We start from the raw sequence: 8,161 nt of genomic DNA on the forward strand, positions 1-8,161 counted from the left end.
AACAGAAGTACTCCACACCAATTAACATGTTTCCTGAAAAGAGAAAAAAAATTTAATATCATAATTATGTACTTTCTGAAATATATAATTTATGATTTTATTTTGAATTACCGTCGTATCTGTGTTCAGTACGACGGTAGTACTGAAAATAGTATCTGAATATACTCTCCTAACTTAGAATGTATGTGTTAATATCCCGACTCCGTGATAAATGGGTGACGTCTTAACATTCCAACATAGATATAATCTCATCCTATTGACATGAGTCTCACTATCCAAGTCTCATCATTTAATTATGCATCTAACCATCGAGGTCTCCTCCTTTGGGGCTCTTGTGAATGAAACTTTGATGGTATTTCATATTATAAGAAAAACTGATTACATCAATGGTATACATCTACATATATAATGTATGAAATAAAAGAAGAGCGCTAACATCTAGCTAACAGAATGTACAACTGGCTCCACAAATCACGGAACTAATCAACTGAGTACACGTCAGCTAATACATCTCAACTCATAGCTACTTAATATCAGAAGTAGTTTGGTCACGCGCATACTTAAACACCCCCTCAACAAGTGGGACAATGAATATCTCGAAGTCCCAGCTTGCTAACAATAGTACCAAAAGGAGCAGGACCAAGTGCGTTAGTAAAAAGGTCTGCCAACTGATCTAATGAGGCAACTGGGAAGACACACAACAAACCAGCTTGCAGTTTTTCCCTGGTAACATGAATATCAATCTCAATGTGTTTAGATCGTTCATGGAGAGTAGGATTTTTGGCAAGGTAAATAGCAAAAATATTATCACAATAAACATGTGCTGCTGTTGAACAAGGAACGTTAAAGTCTCGAAGTAAATAAGTAATCCACTGAAGTTCACATGTCACAGAAGCAAGGGCTCTATACTCTGCTTCACTAGATAAGCGAGATACAGTGGGTTGCCTTTTAGAACGCTAAGTAATCAACGATGAGCCAATGAATATACACAAACCAGTCATATATCTCTTTATATCTGGACAACAGGCCCAATCGGAATCGGTGAAACCACTGAGTTGTAAAGAGTTCACGGATGGAAAGAATAAGCCAGTTGCAAGTGACCTTTTTATGTACCTAAGTACACGAATTGCTGCTACATAATGCTCAGAAGTAAGTGCACTAACGAACTGACTAAGCTACTAGACTGGAAACCAGATATCTGGGTGTGTCATTGTAAGGTATAATAAACGACCTATGAGTCGTTGATAAAAGAAGGCTTCTGACTCAAAAAAGGACTTCCACTACTGCGAGAAAGTCGAGTAGAAGGTACCATGGGAGTGGATGATGGTTTAGAACCTAGAAAACTAGTGTCTGATAAAATTTCCAAAGTATATTTCCTTTGGTTCACAGCAATACCAATCTTATTGCTTGAAATCTCCAGACCCAAAAATAATCTCAATGGGCCTAAGTCTTTTATTTAAAATTGACTATCCAAAGCACCTTTTATACGTTGGATCTCAGCCATACTTTCCTCAGCCAACACTATGTCATCAACATATATGAGGAGGACTGTGAAAGAGTCATTATCTCGTCTGACAAATAAAGAGTGGTCAGCTGTGGATTGAACATAACCAAGGGAAACCAATGAAGTGGAAAGTTTGGAATGCCACTGCTTACTAGCTTGTTTTAGTCTATAGAGTGACTTGAACAAATGACATACCATACCTGAAGGAGCTTAAACACCAGGGGGCAAAGCCATGAACACTTTCTCATTCAAATCGCCATGCAGAAAAGCATTATTAACGTCTAATTGTTCGACCACCCAATTCCTGGCTGCTGCAACTAATAAGAGTATCCTAATGGTATTCATTTTTGCAACTAGTGAATGTATCAAAGTAGGCCACCCCCTCTAATTGGGTGTAACCTTTGGCAACCAAATGTGCCTTATACCGTTATATTGTCCCATCTGCCTTATATTTCACCTTATACACCCCATTGTGTGTTTCCCATATGGAAAATTAACAAGATCCCATGTATGATTCATGTCTAATGCAGATAACTCGGCTGCCATAGCATCTTGCCAAGATGAAAGTTGAGAAGCTTGAGCATATGACTTAGGTTCAGTTGTAGTGGTTAGATTAAAACAAAAACGTGTATAGGAGGGTGAGTGTTGTGTAACCTTTTTATCAATCACACATTAACGCAAGTGCACGTGTCAACAAGTAATAAAGTGGATGTGTGAGTCCAGATATCATTCCCACGAAAAAACTACAAAGTTTGGATCAATGTTAAGCAATAAAAGTAACAATATTTATGAAAGTTTTATGGATTAATAACTAAGGACTAAAGTAATACTAACTACTGACTAATAACTAAAAGCAAAGTAAAAGTAAACTAAGAGTGCACTCAAGAACATAGAAGTCAAGTAATAAAGTAGATTGGGATCAATTTTCCCAATATTGAAATTTCATCATAATGCAGTAGCAATGTTATAGCAATTATCTAATCAGTAATCAGAACACTAATGCATGCAAGGGCTCTCACCAACAATACATGTATATTAGTTCCCATATCTCTATGGCCAACATAGTTATAAATCATTAAGTTCAGGTTCCATGTGATTTTATGGTGTGAATGATCTCTCTACCCACAATTAACCAATTGTACTTAGTTAAACCACAATGTTTAATAACTTTCAGAGTTCACCTATATCTCTATGGCCTAAACCCTAAGTATCTTGCAGCTCTCTCTCAATGAATCAACAAGATTAAAGACAATGTAAACACTCTATAAAATAACTAAAAAGACAACCACGTAACAAAGTTTAGGCAAACTGATTACATCACATTAAGGGTACTCTATCACCCAATCCTAACAAATTAGCTCATACTTGAATGGAAATAAACAACAAAGAAAAATAAGATTCCATAAAGCTAAAATAAAATGAATAGGGGCGTTGTTGTAGCTCTGCTCTCGCAGCAACCGTGGGCTCCGCCATCATCCACCGTATCTCAGCCGCCGAAATAGTGCAAGAATCCACCGGATTCAATGATCTCTATATCAAACTCTAGCCTCACCTTTTGATCTGTTAGATCTCTCTTAACAAACACTCAAAATCTCTCTAAGTGTTTCAGGGCTTGGAATCTCCTCCAAAAGCCCACATTCTCTCTAAAAGAGAGGTTTCTCTCTAAAAGAGAGACTCCCTTGATTGTGTGTAGGCTTCTTCTTATATAGACCTTGAAATCTGATATTAATTTAGCTAGAGATTCTGCACTGATTTGCTGAAGATACAGCTTGCTTGATTTGCTTGAAGATTCTGCCCATATTTGTCAAAGATACAGCTCTGATCATGATCTGGCTGAAGATTCTTTCTTTATTTGCTGAAGATATAGTTTGCAGAGAATAGTGATTTGGGGGCCCAATATCTCTTCAAATCCATTACAAATCTTGTTGAAATCTGCTCTACATATGGCTGAATATACTTCTCTGTTTTGCTGCAGATATGAACTTAAAACAGAGCATGGTGATTTTGCTGCTGCATATCTTCTCCAAATCTTTCCAAATATACTTAAGATCTGATTTGGATTTATAGAAGATTCAGTTCTGAATTGTTGAAGATTTGATTAGGATTTGTGAGTGATTATTCTAAACAGGTCGTTTACTTGTGCGCCAAGAAGCTTCCCTCATTTAAGTTGGGATTGGGTCCAACAGCTAGTTGGTGCTGATGTCAATCAAACGCATTGTTTACCTCAGCCCTAATGCTATAACTCTGCTTTTCAACGCTATATCTCTGACCTGGAATAAAATAACAAAGGCAATAAATGGCTCTAATACTTAAATAATCTTCAAATATCAACACTTAGCATATTTCTGATTCAAATCATGAAAATACAGAATTCATGCAATAATCATGTAAAATCAAGAGAATTATGCACAATTATGGCACCAAATCATCACATATAAGCCTAAAAATAACTCTCCACCCGAGAGTTATCAGTGAGCATGATGCATATGATAAAACATCAGAGAGTGGGTAGCGAGTACTTGAAGGAGAAGACTGAGCAGCTGAAACAACATGGTTGTAATGAAAATCTAGAAGATAATGTGGTTGCTTCCTTGTTCTGGAAGACCTACGAATAGGGGCAATATCAACAGGGATATGAGGGGACATGGCAGAAGGGAGAAACGGACTTGTTGAAAGGGGAATGACATTAGAGGCTTGACTGACAGAGGTAAAAGGATCGTCAAAGACAATTTATATGATGTAGACTGAATGGGCAACAACATAGCACTAATAAGACTTTGGTATGTTGGCTTGAAATAACAAAGCTCAGGCAACATTCATAATATGTTGATGTTTCCGCTCCACTATATCGTTTTGTTCTGGGGTTTCCACACATGTGGTTCGATGAAAAATACCTTTAGTTTTGAAAAACTCACGCATAAAGAACTCAGGACCATTGTCAGTATAAATGGATTTCACACTGGTTTGGAATTATTTTTCATGAAATATGATGAAATGTTGTATATAATCACAAGCTTCTGATTTGTACTTAAGAAATATAATCCAGGTATAGCGGGTATGATCATCTACAATTTATAAAAAATACTTGTGTCCGAGAACAGAAGCATGTGGTGTGGGACCCCAAATATCTATATGCAACAAATCAAAAGGTTTATTAGATTGAGTGTTACTTGTACAGAATGGCAGTTTGCGCTGCCTAGCAAAATGACACACATCACATGGTGATACAACCTTAGAAGGGAAAAAGGGAATTTGATAGCCATATATTTCAAAAGTAGTAGGGGAAATATGGCCTAGCCTAAGATGCCAAAGTATACGGTCATCATTATTGGTACAAGAGCTTGAGTTACATGCTACTGCTGGAAAAAAACTAGAAATGTGTTTTGTAGTATCTATTGAGGAGGGAACAACAAATGTGAAGAGGCCTCCATGTTGTTTAGTTGTACCAATCTTCTTCTTGGTACTCACCTGCTTAATGAAGCAGGAAGAATTAGTGAAGACAATATAACAATGTAGAGTAGAGAGTAATTTGTTGACTGAGATAAGATTGACACAAAAGTCAGGCACATATAACACATTATACAGAATTAAAACAGTAGATAAATGGACATCTCCGGGATAGAACCAATGTCCTTTGAACCATTTGGTATTCTTGTGAAACGAAACAAGACTTGAAAGGGAGGAAGTTATGTGATCAGTTGCCCCGGTATCAAGAATCCATCACAATTGATTACCTGGAATACTATTACTTGTTGCTACATTTAGTGCAGACAGAGACACAAGGTTGGCTTAGTTGGAGGTTTCTGCCTTTTGTATAGAGGTAGACATAAAATTGGCATGAGTGGAAGCATGAGCACATTCTTTCTAGGATTGGAAGGCTTGCATAAGATCATGGAATTGTTGGGAAGTCAAAGTCACATTTGATGCATCACTCCATTTGTCTTGATATTTTGTTTGCATTGCACTATTAGCAGCTAATGTACTCCTTTTGTAACTGGGGGGAAAGCCATACTTGAAATAACATGTTTCTATAGTGTGATTACTCATCTTGCAATGAGTACAAAACCTTGATTCTCGTCCTCATCCTCATCCTCTTCCTCCTTTGTAGCTAAATCGCCCTCTGCCTCTACCTTGTGAAAAGCTCTATCTATTTTCATCTGACTCACTCAAGAACACCTTTACAGAGTCATCAATTGGAAGACTAAGATGAAATTATCTCTCCTGTTGAGCCAGTATTGAGAAGACTTTGTTGACGTCAGGCATGGGATTTATCATCATTATTTGGGATCGAACATGAGCATATTGCTCGTTCAATCCATTCATGAATCTTATTGTCTGATCTTGATCTCTGCGAACTCTAACTTCAAGTAGCGTGACGCAGTTGCACGCCATGGCACATTAGCACGTAGGTAATGGCCTTAGGTTTTCCAGTTCATCACAAAGGCCTTTAAAATGCGTAAAGTAATCAACTATGGTTTTATCTCCTTGTCTCAACTTGTAAATATCTTCTTGCAAGTCTGAGATCTAAAAAATGTCTTCCTGTGAAAACCTTTCTTTCAAGGTTTTTAAGCATCTTCTACTTTATCTATCCACACAATCGATTGAAGGATTGATGGAGATATGGAGTGATGGATCCAAGCCAACACTGTTGTATTGCACCGTTGGCTTACAGCAAAAGAGGGATCCATTATTGGAGGTGGTGGCAAGCTTCCATCAATGAATCCAGTTTTGTTTTTGGGGAGCAATGCCATGGACATCGCTCGTGACCAGAAAGGTAGTTCTTTCCATCAAGCAATGTTGAAACTAGCACGTGAGAGGGGCTTTCGCTTGGATGGAGAAAGTAAAGATGAGAAGAATTTTTAGTAAAATCAAAGGCTAAGCTTTGATTCACCATTGTTAAAGTAAATGATTTCTTGAAAAATTGTTGAAATGATGATGAAAGAAATGGAGAATCAGAGCTTCTCGAGAAGGTCAGATACCATCTTGTGAATGAAACTTTGATGGTATTTCACATAATGAGAAAAACTGATTACATCAGTGGTATACATATATACTGTATGAAATAAAAGAAGAGAGCTAACAACTAGCTAACATAATGTACAACTAACTCCACAAATCACGAAACTAATCAACTGAGTACACGTCAACTAATACATCTTAACTCATAGTTACGTAATATCAGAAGCAGTAATAGTAGAAGCAGTTCAGTCAAGTTCATACTTTAATACGGGCATTAGACTGACAATCTATGTCTTATTATTCTCTAAAATCACTTTTGATATGGTACTTTTGTTACCCTAATAAAGCTATTGTTTTGGATGGATTTAGGGTCTGTGTTGGATGAGTTTTTTTTCTCCAAAAGTTATTTTTTTAAGAAAAAAAAAGCACTTTTCACTATAAGTTCGTTTCAATATCTACTTTAAAAAAAAAAAAAAAAGCAAAAGTCACAAAAAAGTCAAAAGCCTGCTTTTTTTGGAAGCTAAAAATTGTAGCTTCTAAAAAAAGCAGAAGTCAAAAATCAAATATTTTTTCGATAATTAAATATTTTTGAAAAAAAAACTAATAGCTTTAACTTTTGTAAGAAACTCTTTTAAAATAAACAAGACATAAAAACTGCTTTTTTTAAAAGACCAAACAAACATGCTCTTAATATTCGTTACTTTTTCCTCTTCATTTTTGTTGATTTGAACGTTTGAGTCTTTATAAGTACAACCTCAGAAGCATGGACATGCAGATTGGAAAACAAAAAACATGTCGGACATGGACACGTTCAGACATGCGTCTGACACGTGGTTAATATTTTGGGACACACATCCTACATGTTGTCAACATTTTTCGACACACAATCAACATTTTTTGACACATTCTGACACGCATCCGACATGCAATCAACGCTTTTCAACACACGGTCAACGTTCATACAAATTCAAATTTTATTTTATTTTATCCTTTTAACTAAACATAAAAAATTAATTTATAAATCAAATATTTTCTGTTACGGAATTTGACATGAAAAATTAACAAAGCATCAAAAATTATTTTTGCTTTATAGTTATGTTATAAAATTTGAATATTTGATTGACTATATGACTTATAAACTTCTATTATATTAAATGTAAACTATATTATATATATTAAAAATATTATTTAATATCAAAATGTGTCCTAACATGTCAAAATCTAACATTTTTTAAATTAACATATCAGCGTGTCGTATCGTGTCATGTCCCATGTCACGTGTCGGTGCCGGTGTAACGTAGAATACAACTTCCCCCGCTTTAATTGCCATCGACAACATCCATGAAGGAGTCTTAGCAAGAATATTTGTTTTCACTAATAAAGTAACTTATTCTCTATCTCACACACACATATATAAATGGGGTTTGCATCTATCATGTCACATGACACACAAAAATTTCTTACACTCCCGATATTTTGTGGGGCCCGCATTTTTTGAAGCAAAAAAAAAACTAAGGCACGCAAAACGAATCTCTATAACATTACACAATCACTTTTCCTACAACATAACTCTTATAAAACCTTATATAAATAGAAGAATTGGTTTGGCACTAATGTGAGAATAAAATACCTTATACTCATTATTAAACAAATGACGAGCCTTGAAGTAGAAATAAATATATTCTTTGTGATCGAAAG

Source organism: Gastrolobium bilobum, unplaced genomic scaffold (genome assembly GCF_033153095.1).
Source record: "Gastrolobium bilobum isolate Gb01-03AN ecotype WA unplaced genomic scaffold, APGP_CSIRO_Gbil_v1 utg11463, whole genome shotgun sequence".
In the NCBI taxonomy this organism is placed as follows: Eukaryota; Viridiplantae; Streptophyta; class Magnoliopsida; order Fabales; family Fabaceae; genus Gastrolobium; species Gastrolobium bilobum.